Source organism: Mustela nivalis, assembly GCF_964662115.1.
Source record: "Mustela nivalis genome assembly, chromosome: 3".
In the NCBI taxonomy this organism is placed as follows: domain Eukaryota; kingdom Metazoa; phylum Chordata; class Mammalia; order Carnivora; family Mustelidae; genus Mustela; species Mustela nivalis.
This window is the reverse complement of record NC_139022.1, coordinates 34906507-34926000: the sequence shown is the minus strand read 5'-3', so window position 1 is coordinate 34926000 and position 19494 is coordinate 34906507. Positions and strand designations below refer to the sequence as shown.

General features: G+C 42.0%; 1 long non-coding RNA gene across 1 annotated transcript in view; it reads left to right on the top strand.

Annotated features, from left to right (window-relative positions):
* The window catches only part of LOC309861808, a 120321-nt gene that overhangs the window by 8188 nt on the left and 92639 nt on the right, over positions 1-19494 (top strand). The window contains exon 2 of the long non-coding RNA XR_014310212.1: positions 4033-4136. This is a non-coding gene — a long non-coding RNA (uncharacterized lncRNA). The remainder of the gene's footprint in view (positions 1-4032; positions 4137-19494) is intronic.

The following is a 19494-nucleotide window of genomic DNA, read 5'->3' as shown; positions in this document are numbered from 1 at the left end:
ATCCTGATGGCTTTTAAACATAAAACCACTTGTTCATCAAAATAGTATGCAGACACTGGTCATTAGATTTATTGGGGGGGGGGAAGACCCTTGACTCTGTTAGCTCAAGTTCAAAACGGATGTACACCCCTATCCAGAGCAATGGCTCAGTCCTCCATCTCCTCCAAGCGTTAAATTCCTTGCAGTAAACGACGCTCTGAGTTACTGCTGTTTTAGCATCTTTGTATTTCTGGAACTCCATGTCTGACACTGCTGGTGAGATGATCTACAAACAGCTGGTAAAGAACAGCTGCTTCGTAATTTGAATGACTTTCTTTTTTTTTTTTTGATGAGCTAAAGTTCCTCATTTCAGATAAAAGCCTTGTTATTGATCTTTGGAATAGTTCTTTTAGCAGAGGCTCATTGTTGAGGGAGAAGTGAGTGGCAGTGAGTATGTGTTAGGATAGAATTTAATTTCTTCATCCCTTTTTTAAAAAAGAGACTTTTTTTAAAAAAATATTTTATTTATTTGACAGACAGAGATCACAAGTAGGCAGAGAGGCAGGCAGAGAGAGAGTGGGAAGCAGGCTCCCCGCTGAGCAGAGACCCCCCCCCCCATGCAGGGCTCAATCCCAGGACCCTGGGATCACGACCCAAGCCGAAGGCAGAGGCTTTAACCCACTGAGCCACCCAGGTGCCCCCCAAAATAGACTATATTTTAGAGCAGTTTAAGGTTCACAGCAAAACTGAGGGGAAGGTACAGAGATTTTCCATACACTCCCTGTTCCCACACCTGCACAACCCCTCCTCCCCCAACTGTCAACACACTGTACCAGAGTGGTCTGTGTTTCATAACTGATGACCTGCACTGACATATCATTACCTTACGAAGCCCATAGTTTACAGTGTAGTTTGTTCTGCATGTTCCACTTTCTATGGGTTTTGACAAATGTATAATGACATGCCCACCATTATAGCACCATACAGAGTTTATTTACTGCCCTAAAAATCCTCTGTGTTCTTCCTACTCATCCCTCTCTCTCCCCAACCCCAGTTTTTTTTTTTTTTAACCATCTCCATCATTTTGCATTTTCCAGAATACCGTATAGTTGGAAACATGTTGCCTTTTCATATTGGCTACTTTTCACTTAGTAAAATGAGTTAAAGTTTCATCCATGTCTTTTCTTGGCTCAGTAACCTGAGTTTATCCTTTTACCTCCTGAATGATGTCTTGGTTGCTTTCAAGTTTGGGAAATTCTGAGCAAAGCTGTGATCGACATCTGTGTGCCGATATGTGGACATTTTCAAGTCCTTTGGGTAGATCCCAAGGAGAATGACTGTTGGACCACTTCATCCCTTCGTAAATCTCGTATTCTCCCACAGTAGAGAGCTAGGATATGTTGAAGGCCTACTATGCATCGGGATTTTCAGTAAATTGTGTCATTTCATTCTCCCTATTATCTTGCAACCTAATTTTTTAATACAAGAAAAAAACTCTGATACTTAGAAAAGTTGAATAATTTGCTTATGGAGACATTTGAACAAAGGGAACACTTAAGCAGAGAACTTCTAGTCTCAGTGTTTTTCAACACTGTAATAAGTTAGATCCAGAATGGACCTTTTTAAAAGTTATTTATTTTTTTATAAACATATATTTTTATCCCCAGGGGTACAGGTCTGTGAATCACCAGGTTTACACACTTCACAGCACTCACCAAAGCACATACCCTCCCCAATGTCCATAACCCCACCCCCTTCTCCCAAACCCCTCCCCCCAGCAACCCTCAGTTTGTTTTGTGAGATTAAGAGTCACTTATGGTTTGTCTCCCTCCCAATCCCATCTTGTTTCATTGATTCTTCTCCTACCCACTTAAGCCCCCCAAAAGGTTTTATTTATTTATTTGAGAGACAGCTAGAGGGAGCCCAACCAGGGGGGAGAGTCAGAAGGAGAGGGAGAAGGAGAATCCCTGCTGAGCAGGGAGCCTAACAAGGGGCTCAATGCAGGGCTCAATGCCAGGACACTGAGATCATGACCCCGCTGAAGGCAGACCCTTAACTGACTGAGTCACCCAGGCACCCAGAGCTGGAAAGGACCTAACCCTGAGGTTTAGGTTTTTTAACCTAAAAAACTTAGGTTTTTAAACCTAAACCTCAGGTTTTCTCTGAGCAGACTCATCACTAGCATTTATGGGACCTAGGGCAAGAATAGAAACGAAGGCCCACACAAACCAATTGTCTAAATGTTTAAAAGCCCTAGATCAAACCAACAAACTGTAAAAAAGATGTTCTGTCCTCCTACCTTGACAAGAACCACCTTTAAAACAACCTACAGATCCCAGTTTGAATTTTCCACCTGCTCAGAGTTCAGTGCCAGAATGTGGCAGCATGGGAGAAATTGCCTTAATACCCCCTGAAACCATACCCCATGTCTTCCTTCAGTCCTGCACAGCAAGGGGCCTTGCAAATTCTATCCACAGCTATCCCTGGGCGCTTCATGCCTAGGATGTACATAAGGGGTGTGTCCTTCTGTTGGGAAGATGGACCCAGGAAGAGGTCTTTACTGGCCCTCGAGATAGGATTATGGTAATCTGGGCAGAGAATTTGAGTGTCCCAAGGGTCCAGAGCAAGTGCAGAGTGTAGGGTCTAGATGGGCAGATTGCCTTGACCCCATGGTTTCCATACTTCCCTGGAAGTTGGAAAAAGGGAGCATTTGGCCAGAGAGTTGGACCCAGAGCAAGGTCCATCTTGCCAGGTCTGAGGATGGAAGTAGATCCAGGAGCCTCCGTTCCTAAATGAGAAAACAGGCCAGAGAGGTGGTCGGTTTCTCCAAGTCATACAACTAATTAGCGACTACACTGAGATAACCTGATTCCCAGGAATTTTCAAAAAGTTGGCCTTCTGAGACCCTTTTCATAAGGGCTGTTCTTAATGTGTGTTTCTATAAACTCATCCCAGGAATTAAGTCATAATCTTTTTCACCACAGAGCTAAAAAACCTGCCAAAAGGTATTATTCCTACTCATACGGCTGGTCCTCTAGAATAAACAACCAACCTTTTAGGTGACATTGCAATACCGCAGGGAGAGTTCTAAAAGCTCATCAGAAACTTTTGAGGGGTATCCATCACACAGCAGTTCCCAAACAATTTCCAAATTACTTCCTATAGAGGTCAGTTTATTGATGTGCTTGTATGAGTCAACTGTTTCACCCAGAAACCACAATTAGAAACGTGATCACCATCAACTGGGTTAAACAACTGGCAGATGTTTTCGGTGATTTGCATATAAATGAGACACCAGCCTCAGAAATCCCGCTTACTAAGGATTGAGATTCTTTTAGACATTTTTCCCTTTTGTTGGAATGTGCCGAAAGCAGCCTTCTGTTTATTAAAATGTCATGTCACAAGTGTCTTCTCGTATTTAAGGTTTTACTCCGCATAGTTCATTCCTGATACTATTTGCTCACACATTTATAAATACCTCTAAAGATACTTTAACATCGGAACAGCACTTTGTTTTTTATAATGTATGTTGCATATGCTCTGGGCTTTGATTCTTGTGAATACCCTTCAAAATAAGTTGGGCATAAATGTTTCCACGTCAGTCATTTCCAGACGGGGACCCTGGAGTGTTGGAGGGGGAGGGTGCATCACACTTGGAGCTGGAGTTTGAGTCTCCAAATCCCATATATTTCCCATTATGCCAGGTGCTTCTATCAGGGGAGGGCCCTCCACCTCTCTTAAACCCCACAGTGTGGCTTGGATTTCTGACCCCTCTTGTGAATGCCCTCTGAATCAGCTCACATTTATTTTCTCCTGGCCAGCCCCCGACTGACACAGAAGGCCATGTAATCCTTCATGATTACAAAATGCAAATGGATTCTGGAACCTTTTAAAAATAAGTCAGAAGTTATTTCATCATGGAACAAAACACCTAATGTATACCTAAATAATATTTACTTCTAATTGAAGTATTTGTTATTATGCATTTTGACCGTCAGCTGTATAATCAATGAATTGAAGGTTTACCTGTTTCTTTTTTTTAATTTCTTAAAGTTACTGGAAAACTTCCTTCTCCATGCCTGATGTGAAGCCAGCTCCTCTCAGCACTAGTCCAATTAACATTGCCATAAAACTACTGACGAGAAGCCGAGAGACAGGTAGGAAAGCTAACTCTCTTGGGAGTGTTGCTGGACCACTTTTTCATCATCTGAATTACTCATTATTGCTCCCCTTGAAACACATCATGTTGTTAATACCAGGAGGATATTGCTACACTGTAAACATAGTAAAGAGAAAAAAAAAATGACACAGTTTGCCTTTGTTGAAGGTGTGGTCTCTCTTCTTATGTAAGAAATGCTTTCTGACATATGTTGAGGAAAAAAACTGTTAACAAATATAATTGTTTGTATCAGGGGTCAGCAGATATTTTTCTGTATGGGACCAGATGGTAAATATGTTCTGTCGTAGTGCTGAAGCAGGCCTAGTCAGTAGGTAAGCAAAGGAACAGGGTTGTGTTCCAATAAAACTGTATTTATAGGAAGAGGTAGCAAGCTAAATTTGCCTCACAGGCTATGGTTTGCCACCCCCCTGTCTTATATATTTGATCACACTTCTTTAGCCAATTTGTCAACTGTCTAAAAGGACGTTTGGGGCGCGTGGGTGGCTCAGTGGGTTACAGCCTCTGCCTTCGGCTCAGGTCATGATCCCAGGGTCCTGGGATCGAGCCCTGCATCAGGCTCTCTGCTCAGCGGGGAGCCTGCTTCCCCCTCTCTCTGCCTGCCTCTCTGCCTACTTGTGATCTCTGTCAAATAAATAAATAAAATCTTTAAAACAAACTAAAAAATAAAATAAAATGACGTTTGTTGTTCCTGGGGTGGGGTTTTCTATCCTCTCTCCCTATTGGATGCCATTACTGTCCCAAGTACAAATGTTTCTGATCTCACACATTCTTTCTGGGAGTGCCCTCTTTCTCTGCCAACCTCCTCAAGCCAGCCATTCTTCTTTTTTCTTTTCATGGTCACTGTGTCAATTATCCAGTGCCACCATCATGCTGCACAATAAACAGTCACAACAAACCAAAAACTTGAGATGGTCCCAGTAGTAAGTTCCTTGCCCCTAAATCTGGGATCAGCTAGGGGCTGGCCAGGTGACTCTACTGATCTTGGCTGGGCTCATCTCCCCGCCTATGTTACGTGGGCTGTGGTGGTGGATGGCCGGCCCCAGCAGATCAGCTGGGCTAAGTGAAGGTACAGAGCACCAGCACGATCCTGCAAGCCTTCTCCAAGGCTGGGCTCAAATAGGCACACTCTTCCTTCTGCCTCCTTCCATCGGATGAGTCTAGATTAGAGAGATGAGTCAATACACCCAAGCTTTTTGGTGGGAATCACTGCCATTTCATATGGCAGAGAGTCTGGATACAGGAAGAGGTAAAGTGTCTGGACTATTAATGGGTTCCTTCCAGGAGTCACCAAGTCCAGGAGATTCTCTGTCCTTTCCTCTCTCCAGCCATCTCCCTCTGTTGCTGTTGCTTCGGAAGGTACAGCTTTTACTGTTTGAGGTCAGTCTCTATTTCCACAAGCTCCTGGGTACATTTTCTATATGGTGGAACTCTGATCTATCCACCCCACAGCTAAAGACCTCAAAGTCCCCATCAAATTCACTTGGATTAATTTCCTAGGAATTCTACCTTTTAGCTTCATTTCCCCTTTCCTGCTTTCCATCACCCTTTGTTGGGTCACCTGTAGCTGAAGCAAACCACCCCTTAGTCTTTAATCATTCCCTAATTAGCATTCCTTTTTCATCTTGAGTCTTCCTTCAGGCTCTCTTTCTTCTCAGGATGCTTTTCTTTCCTGTCTGTTTGTAGAAATTGTATTCCTCTCTGAAGCTGTGGCTCGGACAACTGTTCCCTTCAGAAACTGGCTCAGGTTCTCCTCTGCCACTGGCTGACACTCTCCCCTTGACAAATCATGATCCTTTCCTTCCTCATCAGCATTTGGCACATTATACCTGGAGGTATGGGGCAGTTATTCAGATGATGACTCAACACTTCCAACACATTTAAGTTTCTTTGGATGAACTGTGGCTGTTTGAACTTTCCAGATCCTTGTCACCATACCAGTCACCCAGGATCTGTTGATGGACCTAACACGCCAATGAATGTAAGGAAGGGTGTGCCTCAGCCTCCAAGGCAATATTTTGAGGTTTCACCAGAAAAAGAACTTACCCCCTTCTGTTTATTTCCATTATAAAGAGCTGAAGTTAGCAAATGGATGAAGCCAGCCTGTCCTTCACCTCATGTAGAAAGAACTCACTCTTTGGGGCACTTGGGTGGCTCAGTTGGTTGAGTGTCTGACTCTTGGTCTCAGCTCTGGTCTTGATCTCAAGGTTGAGTTCAAGCCCCATGTTGGACCTCCTTAAAGAAAAGAAAAAAGCTCTTTTTTCTTGTTCAACCAAGATCCTTCCTTGTGTGGTATGGCGAGTGTCTTCTTTTTCTTAAAGGACCCCTGGCCTTTGGTAAGGAGGACATGACTCCTAGTGGCTGACTGTTCTGGGATGGATAATGTTTATCCATCCCCCCCCAACCCTCAGGTTTGGGGGTAGAACAGTGGTTGGAATCCACCACAGACCTTCTCCTTTCCCCCTTAGTCCCATGTTCCATGACCTCTGAATATTAGATGATGTTCATGGATCCTTTCTTTCCAGCCACCTGTCTGTCCTAACTCTTTCTGTCTCCTTGGGCAGACATGGACTTCAACTTTTTGGAGTATTCTTATTTTTATGGACCTTCAGATCGAGTGCAGTGTTGCTTCTTGGATAACTGTTTTCTGAGTAAATGCGATGAAATCAGGGAAATAGGGCAGTGTTAGCAGATATTCGCTTTGCCCTTGAGTTCTGTGCTGTCTTCTTTTATTGTTCTATGCATTATCTTCCTCTGTGGTAGATCATGCTTTTCAGCATGATTCTCCCATTTGTTCCATTTTTTCCCCATCAGTCTAGGTGACATGTGCTTACAGTTGATTGGTCTTGACCCATTTTTATTTCTTCTTGAGTTTGAACCATTGGACTAGTGTTTATTTTATGCTTAATTTGTCTTTTCATTGAAAATGTGAATGCTTTCCAAGACTTGCTATCTCTAATTTGAGCTTGTGACCTATTTTACCACATTTTTTTCCAAGAGCTATTTTAATTGGAATCAGCTGGAATTTATGGCCATGGTTTTTCTATTTACTTTTATAAATTTTCTTCTTTGCAAGAAAGATACCACCAGAGGAGTGGTCATAGTCATGCTTGGGAACATCTGAAATTACATTATGCTTTGGAATTTCTTTTGTGTGCTGAACTGGAAGTGTCTTCTATTTCTAAAGGTAAACCGGTGTTTGTCAGTCAGTGAACACATTTCAAATGGCCACTGGGAATGTGGTCTAGAATTAGTGTAAAGATGAGATTTGATTCTTGGCAAAATTCCTCTTATGTTCTTAAGTGAAAAGACCTACAGGAACATAAGACATTAATTAATTAATTTATTTAAAAGATAAGCTCCATGCCCCATGTGGGGCTTGAACTCATAACCCTAGGGTCAGGAGTGAAACATTCCACTCACTGAGCCAGCCAGATGCCCCTATAAGCCCCTATGAGTAGCATGGGCAGTGGACTCAGACTCCCTCAGTTCAAACCCCAGAGTCACTGGTTCTCAAGTGTAAGATTTTGGGAGCTATATCTGAGCCAGTGACTCAGTTTTCTCATCTTTAAAATAGAGGTTGATACATTAATCAAGTGTGGAAAGATACATGAAGCTGTTGGCACAGTTCATGGACATATTCAAATAATACGCTATTATTCTCATTATTGCCAGTACTCTTTATTTTTATTTTTAAATTTTTATTTATTTTTATTTTTATTATTTTTTTTAAGACTTTACTTATTTATTTGACAGAGAGACACAGTGAGAGAGAGAACACAAGCAGGGGGAGAGGGAGAGAGAGAAGTATGCTTACCGTAGAGCAAGGAGCCTAATGTGGGGCTCGATCCCAGGACTCTAGGATCATGACCTGAGCTAGAGGCAGATGCTTAATGACTAAGCCACCCAGGCATCCCTACCAGTACTCTTTAGATCCTTGCTTCAATTTCCCCAAATTTTCACATAAGCAAAGATTATAGTAAGAATCTCGGTCATGTCACGAGATAGGCAAATGGAAGGAGAGAGTAGAAATGCTATTAATAAAACTAGGTAGAATTCTGCCCACATACAATTATCAATCTACTTGGAACACATTGTATAGCAGTTGTACTTTTTTTCACTGTGCAATTTAATTCACAAAATAATGAGCAGGGGTGTAGTAGATTAGTATCTTCACAAAGCAAATAACCATTGAGTGCTAGGAAACTACCCTCATGAATATGGCCTTTCTTCTCAAGGACAATCAAAAGCATGGGATGTTTCAACTGAAGAATCCTTACAGTTCTTTTGCATGTGAATCACTAAGGGATGCCAAGCTTACTGTTCTTTAACTGCAAATTATAAAGCAAATTGTATTTTTCTGACTAGTCATCTTAAAAATGTTCCTATGAGCACTTATTACTTTTAGCTCTCATCAATAATTCTTTGAAAATATGATTTTTAAAATGACTCATTTTCCATTTTAGAGAAGAAGCATTACTTGTTTCTCTCGCTGGCCAGTACCCCAGCTTGGGCTCTTTCCTCAGACTCAAGTCTCTCTCCCCAGATAAAACTCTATCATTAGTCAGGAGTTCATAAGCAATTTGGACAAGTCACTGTTCTAGACACAAGGAAGGAAAAGACAGGTTCTCGTTTTTGGTTGTATAGAGCATCCCGGGAAAAGGGAGAGCGCTATTATCCATTCCATTTATGGTCAGGAAAAAAATTGGCTACTTGGAATGACTCTGAGAGAAAGAGAGAAGAGTGAGAAATAAAAAGGAGTAGAGAAGAAGCCCTTGCATGTCAGGAGTTGGGTCTTTGGGGCAGTGGAAAGTGGTGCACTGAGTACTTTTGATGAAGTCCCAGAATCCAAGTCAGGTTTGGTGGGGTGAGGAGGTTCGGAGCCGACGACTAAAGAAAGAATTCTTAAGACGTCATTGGTGCAAAATGGTGGTTTATTAAAGCACGGGGACAGGGCCCGTGGGCAGGCAGAGATGCGGCTGCCGCCCCGGGTTGTTAGGAGTACAGATCTTTGTGATCTTTATATTTATCTTATTAAATTGTAAATTTTTAATGAAGTCCTACTTAGAATCTATTATGGAGACACACCTCCCCCGACTTCTACACTTGAAAATTGATTGAGTGGAAAAACCGTCTGATTTGGTTTTCATTTCTAGAGGTGAGTGGATTTTCCAGAAATAACCATGGGCTGCATGGTGCCATTTTTCACTGGCAAGCAGCTGAAATGGGTTTTTCACCTACTGCCTTCTCTATTTTTGGTTAAGAGCTCAGAAAAGCACACATGTAAGCACAACTTGGAAAGTATTGCCGGGTTCAGGGGCCTTGGGACTTCAAGCATTGAGTTGGAAGTTGATTAGCTTTCCATTAAAAGAATGTAGCTGTGATCACATGCTCCTTCTTTCTTTTAGATTCTCTGAGACATTTGTTTGGTGCCCCAGCAGTTACCGTGCCCCGCCTCACAACGTTTAGAAATCCTGCATTATTTTCAGATTCTCTTCCCTAAGAATTCTTACCTCTTTGTTACTAAGGTCATCTGGAAGTTGGAGAACGACAGTACATTTGATGAAAGCATGCAAAACCCAAAGTGCTTATTGGACTTTCCTTGACTGTAGAAAATAGGCACAAGGGAAGGAAAAAAATGTGGTAGAGCTGCAAGGAACATACCTGTGCTCCTAACCTGACTTTCCCTTCTTCCAGGGTAGGTGGGCCATGCCCTGCCCCGTCCTCCCTGGCAATTAAGCTTGGTCGTGTCACAAAGTCCTTTCTGGGGGAATGAGAGCAAAAAAGATGTGTACACTTCCAGGTATGACCCACAGAACCACCTGTGACATTTGCTAGAACAGTCCTCCAGCTAAGTAAAAATCCATATCCCTGTCAAGGCTCTCTGCTAATCATAGGTTATGTGTCTAAAGTAGATTGGATATGCCTATCTCTTCCTCCATGTGCCCTTTTAGAGCCCTTTCTAACTCCAGATATCCTCGATTTCAAAGCTGAGCTCAGAATGCCATTTCAAAAAAAACTCCATGATTAGAAGTAAGGGCCCCTTGTTTGATATTTATAGATATTTGATTATGTATCTGGGCAAGGCAGGTCAGTGTTTGGGGTAAAGAGCTCAGGCTTTGGGGTCAGACTCCCCAGGTATAATTCTGCCCATTTCTGGCTGGGTGACCTTGGGCAGATTCTTTTAACTTTTTGGATCTCAGTTTTCAAAACAGTAAAACGGGAATAATAATAGTATCTCCTATGGTTATTGTGAGAATTAAATTAATGCATATAAAAGGTGTGAAAGAGTACTTTCAAAAAATGTACCCAATAAATGGAGCTCTCACTCTTAATACTAGTAAATAGAACAGGCGACAAAGGAGGAAACCAGTCTTTGAATCTTAACAGTTCCCTCATACTTACATTTAGTTTGCCGTAGGCAATAATCAGTGACTTCTTGCCTCCTTTCTGCCAGGAGCCAAGTCTCTGTCAGTTGCCATTGCTCAGCTTAACTCTTAGCTTGCTGGCTCTGATGTGCATGGACTGTAAAATGAAGGAGCAATAGCAAACAACAAATGGGCTTCTAGATGGTAAAATCCAGGCCAAAGAGAATCTGCTTAAAGCTAATTGTAATTCTAGCCTCATTAGCGCCTATTAATTGCCAGGCTTCTTCTTTGTAGAGTTTGGGGCTGAGAGGCGGGGGTTTGTAGGGAGCCCATCTGCCTCCCTGGCTCTTGGCCCCATGTGTTCTCTGTGGGGGGTATTCTGAAAAATGACCCAGTGAACACATTTCCAGGCTACAGGAATGCAGCTGTCCGTTAGCCTATCATTTTCAAGCCTTCTGGAAAAGGAAAGAGTAACTCTAAAGACCTAAAGATACCCTAGAAAGCCCCTCAGGATTTCTGTGCCTGTGGGGATATAAGGTTTGCATAAAAATAGTTGAGGTAAATTGGGGGGGGGTGGGTGGGAAAACCATTTTAAGGTGGAAGACCCACTCTTGCTAATGGACAGGATCACTGCAAGACAGAAGGCTGGATTCTCAGGTCCTTTCTATTTTTTTTTTTTTTCTGCATTAGCTCCTATTATCTGATCTGAAAAGAGTTGGAAATTCTGTCCCCATCTCTGTCTCATCTGTATCTCTGCAGACCTGGGGCGGAAGACCAGCAAAGAGAGTAAGAGTATGGCTTAACTAGTTATCCCTGGTCACAGTGAACCTGGTCACAGTAGCCGAGTCTTGACGGCTTGGATTCCTCATCTCTAAAATGGGGGAGGTCCTGGTCCCTCTCACTGGATTGTTGTGACAGCTAAATGTACTCTGCGTGGCAAGGGTTGACTTCAATGCCTGACAAATAGTAAGAGTTCAGTAACTGGTTGCGTTGGTTGTATGCGCTGTAGGGTGTGCGTTCAAAATAGCGTGTGCTGTGCATGTGGTCTTTGTTATGCCAGAGTTTTTGCATCTGAGAAACCACCCAGGAGCCAACACCAATGTCATCACATGAGGGTTTATTTGACAAGCTTAAGCTTGGGCCCAAGTATACCCAACACAGCAGAGTAGGGACGTGGACCCCGAACCAGATTACAGTCAGAGTTTTTAAAGGCAGAGTAGGGGTGGACTCGGTGGTGGGCGAGGACAAAGGGGGTGTTCAGAAGGGCTATCGGGGTAAAGAAGACTGTCAGGATATTGGAGGCCTAGTTAATATCAAGCCAAGGCCGTTTTCCTCTCTAACGAGGCACTAACATGAAGACAGTTGGGAGTTTCCTGGTGGAATGTCACATTCCTCCTATCAAGCATCCTTGTTAGTGAGATTTAGCACTGGGACATTTGTAAATTTACCGAGGGAGACTCCTGTCTTGCAGGATTGTGATTTCTGCAAGTTAACTATTTGTTCACACATACTACTGAGGGAGGGGAGCGGACGGAGAGGGGGTACAAGGTGCCAGCTTTTGCTTTGTCAAGATGGCTGTACTTATGTCAGGGCTAGACTCGAGGTGGGTACAGCCTTGTTTTTCTTGGCCTCCACAGTCTTGTCCATCAAGGCATCTGGATCTTTTACATCAGAGCCTTGAGAGTGGATTCTGAATGTTCTGATCTCCCTGTTTATGAGGAAGAAAATATTAATTGGGATTTTCAGGAATGGCGTTCTATGCATGGCAAAAATATATTGAAAACCCAAGATACTACATACCTCACAAGCTATGTTAAAAAAAAAACAAGTGTTGGGCTCTTGTTTGCAGCTCAGGTCATGATCTTGGGGTCATGGGATCAAGCCCTGGGTCGGGCTCTGTGCTCGACTTGGAGTTGGCTTGGGATTCTCTCACTGCCCTTCCCAGTGCTCTTGGTCTCTCTCTCGATTCTCTCTTTCTCTCTAAAGTAAATAAATAAAATAAATAAAATCTTAAGAAACCCTCAAACTCTCATGGTTTGTCTCCCTCTCTGATTTCTCTCCCTTCAGTTTTCCCTTCCTTCCCCTATGGTCCTCTGTGCTGTTCCTTATGTTCCACATGTGAGTGAAACCATATGATAATTGTCTTTCTCTGCTTGACTTATTTCACTCAGTATAATCCCCTCCAGTCCCATCCATGGCGATGCAAATGGTGGGAATTCATTCTTTCTGATGATGGCCAAGGACTCCAGTAAACAATCTGAGGGTTTCAGAGGGGAGATGGTTAGGGGGATGCGGTAGAAGGGTGATGGGCATTAAGGAGGGCATGTGTTGTGATGAGCACTGGATGATAAATGCCACTAATGAATCATTGAACACTACATCAAAGACCAATGATGTACAGTGGCTAACTGAAAAAAATAATAAAAATAAAAATAAATAAATAAAATAGTAATAGAATAAAAATAATATATTTCTTATATGATATATTGTAAATGTTAAGTAAATATTAAATATTAAAATAATAAATAAATAAAAATAAACAAGAAAATAAAATATAAAAAAATAAAAATAAAAACCCAAAACAACAACAAAAAATCCCCATACTCTCATATCCAAAAGAACACAAAGCAACAGCTAGAACTGATTCATAAGTTATTATGAGGCTGCTGCCACATAATGGTTTTAATAGCTATGAAAATGCAGTATACACTTATAACCCCCATACTTTATTCATTCAATCTTCTGTTCACTCATTTTGCAAATGTCTAATTTAATTCTTAGTTGGTATCAGGCATTGGAATAGATGCTGGAAATACCATGATGAACAAGGCAGACATGTGCTTGCTTATATGGCTTTAGCATTTGAATGGGAAATACAAGCAAATGCTCTTGAGAAAGAAACTGAATTATTAAAAATAACTGTAGATTGTGAAAAAATCATTCTGATTTCACTTAGCATAATACTTAGCTTAGCATAATACAGTCTAGGTCCATTGTGTTGTTGTAAATGGCACAATCTCATGTATTTTTATGGCTGAGTAATATTCCATTGTATATATATACCACGTCTTCTTTATCCTTTCATCTGTTGATGGACATTTAGCTTTATTTTTTACCTTGGCTATTTTATGTCATGGATATTGGGATGCATATGTTTTTTAAAATAGTGTTTTCATTTCCTTCATATAAATATCAAGAAGGGGAATTGCCAGATCATACGGTATTTCTATTTTTAATTTTTTGAGGAAACTCCATACTGTTTTCTGTAGTGGCTGCACCAATTTACATTCCCACCACAGTGCACAAGGGTTCTCTTTTCTCTACATCCTCATGAACACTAATTATTTCTTGTCTTTTTGATACTGGCTATCCCGACAGGGGTGAGGTGATATCTCACTGTGGTTCTGATTTGCATTTCCATGATGGTTAGTGATGTTGAGCATCTTTTCATGGGTCTTTGGGCCATCTGTTCATTGTCTTTGGAAAAATGTCTTTCCTAAGTGTGCATTTGAATGAATCAATTTCAGGTGAAGCCTGTCCATTGGAATATAGGCTCCAGAGAGGAAAAGTCTTGTCTGCTTTCTTTACCACTCTCTCCATGGAGCCTGGTACATCAGTATCAAGCAATACTAATTAAATAAATGAATGAGAGGATGAGCTCCTACTCGTTAACTTTCTCTGGTAATATTCAGTTGCTCATTAGGTACTCAGAATGTAGGTGAGAGAACTAGTGTTTTCCTGGGGAATGATGATAGAGAACCGCCAGGGAGTTGAGGGTATTACGGAGGAAATGATTATAATGCTAAGCTATAGGATCAAGCATGGTTAAGAACAAAAGGAAAGCTGATGGGTCATTTGCTAATGGATAGTCAAGAAGTGTTTTTTGAGGTCATTAAGAGGTCAGAAAGTTTGGCACTAGGGATAGCTGAGAAGCTCTTCTGGAGAGATAAGGTCATGATAAGAGAGTGGCAGGTTTAAGACTGGTGTTTGTGAAGAAGGTCAGAGGCCAGTGATGGCCTAGTTCAGGTGTAACCACGTCAGGAGCCCAGGTAAAGCAGAAGTACTTGTAACCTGGAAGATGCCAGCATATCTTTATCACCATCAGTTGACAAGTCCCACCTCCCTCCTATGGACACTAGAGACAGTAAAGGGACCAGCTAGGGGAGGAAAGCTTCAACTGGTAAAGAAAACTCAGACTCGATGAAGGCTTTTTTTTTTTTTTTTCATCATCCCATTAAATGGAGCTTGAAATAGAGATTAAGGTGACATAATAAAAGTTAAAAGTTAAAAGTTAACTCATTCTTCCTCCACATTTACATATTGGATTCAAAAATTCATACCTGTTATGTAAACAATACTGTTTGAGTTATGATATTGGTATGGCTGCTAGCAGCGACCCAAATATCAGCAACTTAAAGAAGATGTAGGCGGGCCTGGTTGGCTCAGTTGGTAGAACATGGGACCCTTGATCTTGGGATTGTAGGTTCAAGCGCCACAGGGGTATAGAGTTTACTTTAAAATCTTTAAAAATAATAATAAAAAAGCTATAAATAGACTTTCCTCTCAAATAACAGGCCGAACATAAGCCAATACAAGACCAATCATGTGGCTTCGTAATACCGGGGGTCCTGTCTTCTTGCTCTGCCATCATCAGGGCACTCAGTCCATGGCATAGTCTAAGACGGATGCTTTGGTTCTTGTCATCACAGCATATTTTGCCTAATGGGAAGGCTAGTAATGTGGAGAGCACAACCTGGGAATTTGTAAGCATCCCTTTCTCTTTCATCCCATGGACCAGAACAGGGCACTATAGCTACAAGGGAGCCCGAGTTATGTACCCTTGAGCTGGTCTGACATATGTGAAGCTACAATTTTGGGGGAGATATTACTAAAGGAAAAAAAAAAAGAGAGAGAGAGAGAGAAAACCTATTTTGGAAGACAGTTGGCTGTACCTGGCACTCAATGCTCTTGGGGCCTTGGGGGACTGGGTGAGGTTTTGAAACCCAAGCAGTGTGGAGAGCATGAGGTGTTCCTGCATTGAACAACGTGTCCTTTGGGAACGAGAGCTCGATTTCTACTACTAATCCATGGGTGGACCCTCCACCGCCTGGGCCATTTAACTTCTGACTTCCCGAATGAGCTCATGTCTGGCCCTATCCTAATGGCTTCTTCACTTTAGCACTAAGTGCTAGAAGCACAACGGAAGCTGTTCTTGAGTTTCTGTGCTGAAATTAATTTTTGTTTAGCTTCTCGGTAATGGATCTGATTTATTCGTATTATTATGGTAAATAATACAATTCAAAAGCAAGAATTTATATAACAACTATATGTGTGTATTTGGTGGCCTGTTGACATCCATGATCTACTTTGTTCTTCACAGACTCAAGTAGTAGGTGTTGAAACTCTCCCCTTCTTCTCAGGTTTTAAGATCTGTGACCACATTCCACTTTTCTTATTTCCTGCACTGAATGACTTTTGGGGCTACATGCCTCTGTTCATTTTGCCCCAAATCCTTTTTTTCCCCTTCTTTTCATAATTCTAGTCTATTTCCTTTGGGTCCTTTCTGGAGTCTTCCGAACATACTGAATTTCTTTTCTCTCCTTGGTTTCTCTGTCACTCTTCTTTCTCATCCTTCCTACCTTGGTTTCTTTGACTTCATGGCCATTTCTCTAAAGCTGGTCCTATAGGACCTAAATATTCTCTTCAGAGAATAGCTTCTCTTTTGTCTTTTCCTGTTTGTTGACCTTAGGTTCCTCCACCCCCTGCCATTTTTTTTTTTTAAAGATTTTATTTATTTATTTGACAGAGAGAGATCAGAAGTAGATGGAGAGAGAGACAGGCAGAGAGAGAGAGAGAGAGAGAAGCAGGGTCCCTGATGAGCAGAGAGCCCAATATGGGACTCCATCCCAGGACCCTGAGATCGTGACCTGAGCCGAAGGCAGTGGCTCAACCCACCGAGCCACCCAGGCGCCCCACCCCCTGCCATTTTTCTTGACCTTTTCTCCTACTGGTCCCAATCAATTCTTTACTTTCACCCATGTCTCCTTTCTGAAGCACTCTTCACTTCCATGCTTTTTTATTTTTATTTTTATTTATTTTTTTTTTACCATACTGGGAAGCATTCCCATATCCTTTGGGATCCATAACCAGGGGGAGTTATTTGACTATAGCTTATCCATTTTTTCTTGCTTCTTCGAAGTGGCCTAGGAGATGCCTTCTTCCTATCTATAATCTGGGCCTGATTTGGGGTTCTGCCTGTGACAGAGTTTCTGAACTTTCCTGCTAGCAGCCCTTTATTTTTTGATTCGATGTGCCCCATGACTTCTGTTCACAACAGTCTCCCAGTGCCTTGTACATCTAGAGCTGCTTTTCGGAGCTGCTGGGCTAAGATGATAGCTTTTCCTTCCATAGGGCTCCCTCCATGGCTGTTTCACTTCCAGCATACGGAGTGACTTACTTGCTTACTCCTTCTGCCTTTCTGATGACAGGGTATCACTCTCCTTCTGGCTTACTGTTTCCTGGTTGTCAGAACACTGGGGTTGTCTTCTTTCTCTGGGGTAGACTATATTTTCAGTCTTTTGATCTTAATGAGTCAGAAATTCCGAGGAACTGGAACCTGGACTGAATAATGTAGAAGTAGACTTCTACTCCACTGCCTGAACTCTTCTGAGTCCCAGCACTGATGTTGTGAGCTGCCATGGAGAGTGGTAAATCCTCTGCTGATCTAACTGGGCTGTTCTTATGCATTTGGAGTGCAGTGGGGTTCTGACTTGCTAAGTTATCTTCTTGATGGAAGAAACGAGGATCTGCACATATTTTCAATCACTGTGCTCTTAATGTGGTTTTGGATACTGTGGGCCAGCTTCTTTATTCTTTTATGAAAGTATAACAAGTATGCATGAATGCATAGACAAAGAAAAACTTCCATTGAGGGATATTTAGGCAATACTGTTTTTCTCCCCTTGCTGAATATATGCGAACTATTTTCTGAAAAAAGTTGCTGTGATTTTAAGGACGACTTAGGGAATAGAAGGGAATGATCAGTCTGCTAACCCTCTCTGTTTCCTACTGGAAGATAAGTTCAGAATGGGTGGGTGTTCAGGTTCTGATAGGGAAATTTCTAGAAAGCCTCCCTTAATAGTCATCATCTCATTTGTTCACACATCTGTTTGGCCGGTTATTTACCTGTGTGATTTGCACAAAGAGGGATATTGTCCTATTCTTGGTGAATGGCAGTTGTTGGAGTCAAACAAGCATTTATTTAATGAATGAACAGATGCATAAGTCAATGAGGACATGAGTCAGAGGATGTAATAAGCTTTGTGGTCTTGGGCTGTGTGTTAACTTCCTTGGGTTTCACACTTTGCACATGTGGCCTGAGGGTATGGGCAAAGCAGATGGAATCAAGAGGATTGGAAGTGGTATTGGGTACCTCTGAGAAGGTACATGGTGAGGAGTGAGAGAGTATGTGATCCAAAGGCAGGGGAGATGTGTCCTTCATACTGAGTGATCAGGAAAGACAAGTTACAGAAGATATGGCACCCCTCACTGCAGGGTGAGAACAGAATAGGAAATGTGGACATGTTGTGACCAGATGGAGGTCCTGACACAGCCAGCAGGTTTCTTATAATCGGAGACTGACAGGGGAGAGCATCTAAATCTTTTCCACATACCTGCTGAGAGGAGTAGCTGAAGGAGACCCCAGGACCTGGGGAAGCCTATCATTGGGAGGAGATTGCAACTGACCAGCAACCATAGCAGGTGTACAAGACTCTGCAGACAACATTGGGGGTATGGTGCCGATTACTGACTGGAGGGAGCCAGGATGCCATAGTAGATGTCAGTGTAGACAGAAGAGATCATGATCCTAGGCCATTTCCCTTGCTCTGATGCTAAATATTACATTCTGTGCCCCTTCTTTGTCCTTGGAACTTAACTGCAAGCTTAGAGATAAAGGTTGAGACAAGAGAACTTTGACTTGATTGCCTTTACCCAGAAGTGTCTGATTGAGGTTTCTACCAAAAGAAGAAATAGAAAGTTTGAGAGAGGAAGTAAGGTCATATATGGAAGACACAGTTGAATGTTGGCATCCTTGAGTTTTGTGGGTTGAGATTCTATACCTCCTACATTATGTGAAATGCTAATGTAGCCAGGAGCACTGAACACTGACTGATGACAGAGAGCCCAGGTGGTGACTTTAGAAATGCAGGGGCGCGAGCAGGGATTATCCTGGCTGCGGTTCTCCAAGCATAGATTTTGGGTTTCATTTCAGGATCCTGCTGATGTCCCTTCAGCCAACCAGTAATCAGGATTTTGTGTTTCTTTCTTGTTCTCATTTATAATGTCCATAATTTACATATATTTGCATTCTAATTTTTCTAACGGGAAGAATTGAATAAATGTGCCATCTCTGCCTACCACTGGAGCAAATCACATCAGACTCCAGTGGTATGAAGAGAGGTCAATGTTGACGTACTCCCGACCTTAACCCCTGCTGATTTCTTAAGCTATGGGTATACTTTCCTTTCTGGCACTCAAATCAAGTAATTTTATTCAATTTTTATTTATCATTCTGTTGCTGAAAGATTCTAGATGAGCAGCCTCGGCCATGTCCTTTGTTTTGCAGATGAAGAAATGGGGCCAGAGAAGTGACTTACCATAACCCAATAGTGATGGTTAGTTAGAGATAGAGGTAGTTGGAGAACGCAGATCCCATGATTACTGTGCTTTCCCTCTTACGTCCTTATCTTACCTGTCCCTTTAATTTTGGAGACAGCTTCCTATATTATGGAAGCTAGTTTTCATAACACATCTCTGATAAAAGCAACTAAGACTTGTTTTCTCTTTGGTGTTGTAGTTAAAAAGTGCAACAGGTAAAAATTTTGATGATTTGAAAGTGCAAGTGCACATGATGGTGGTTGGGGTATGTGGAGAGTGAGGAAAGGAAGGAATGGCTAAGGAGGTATCTTC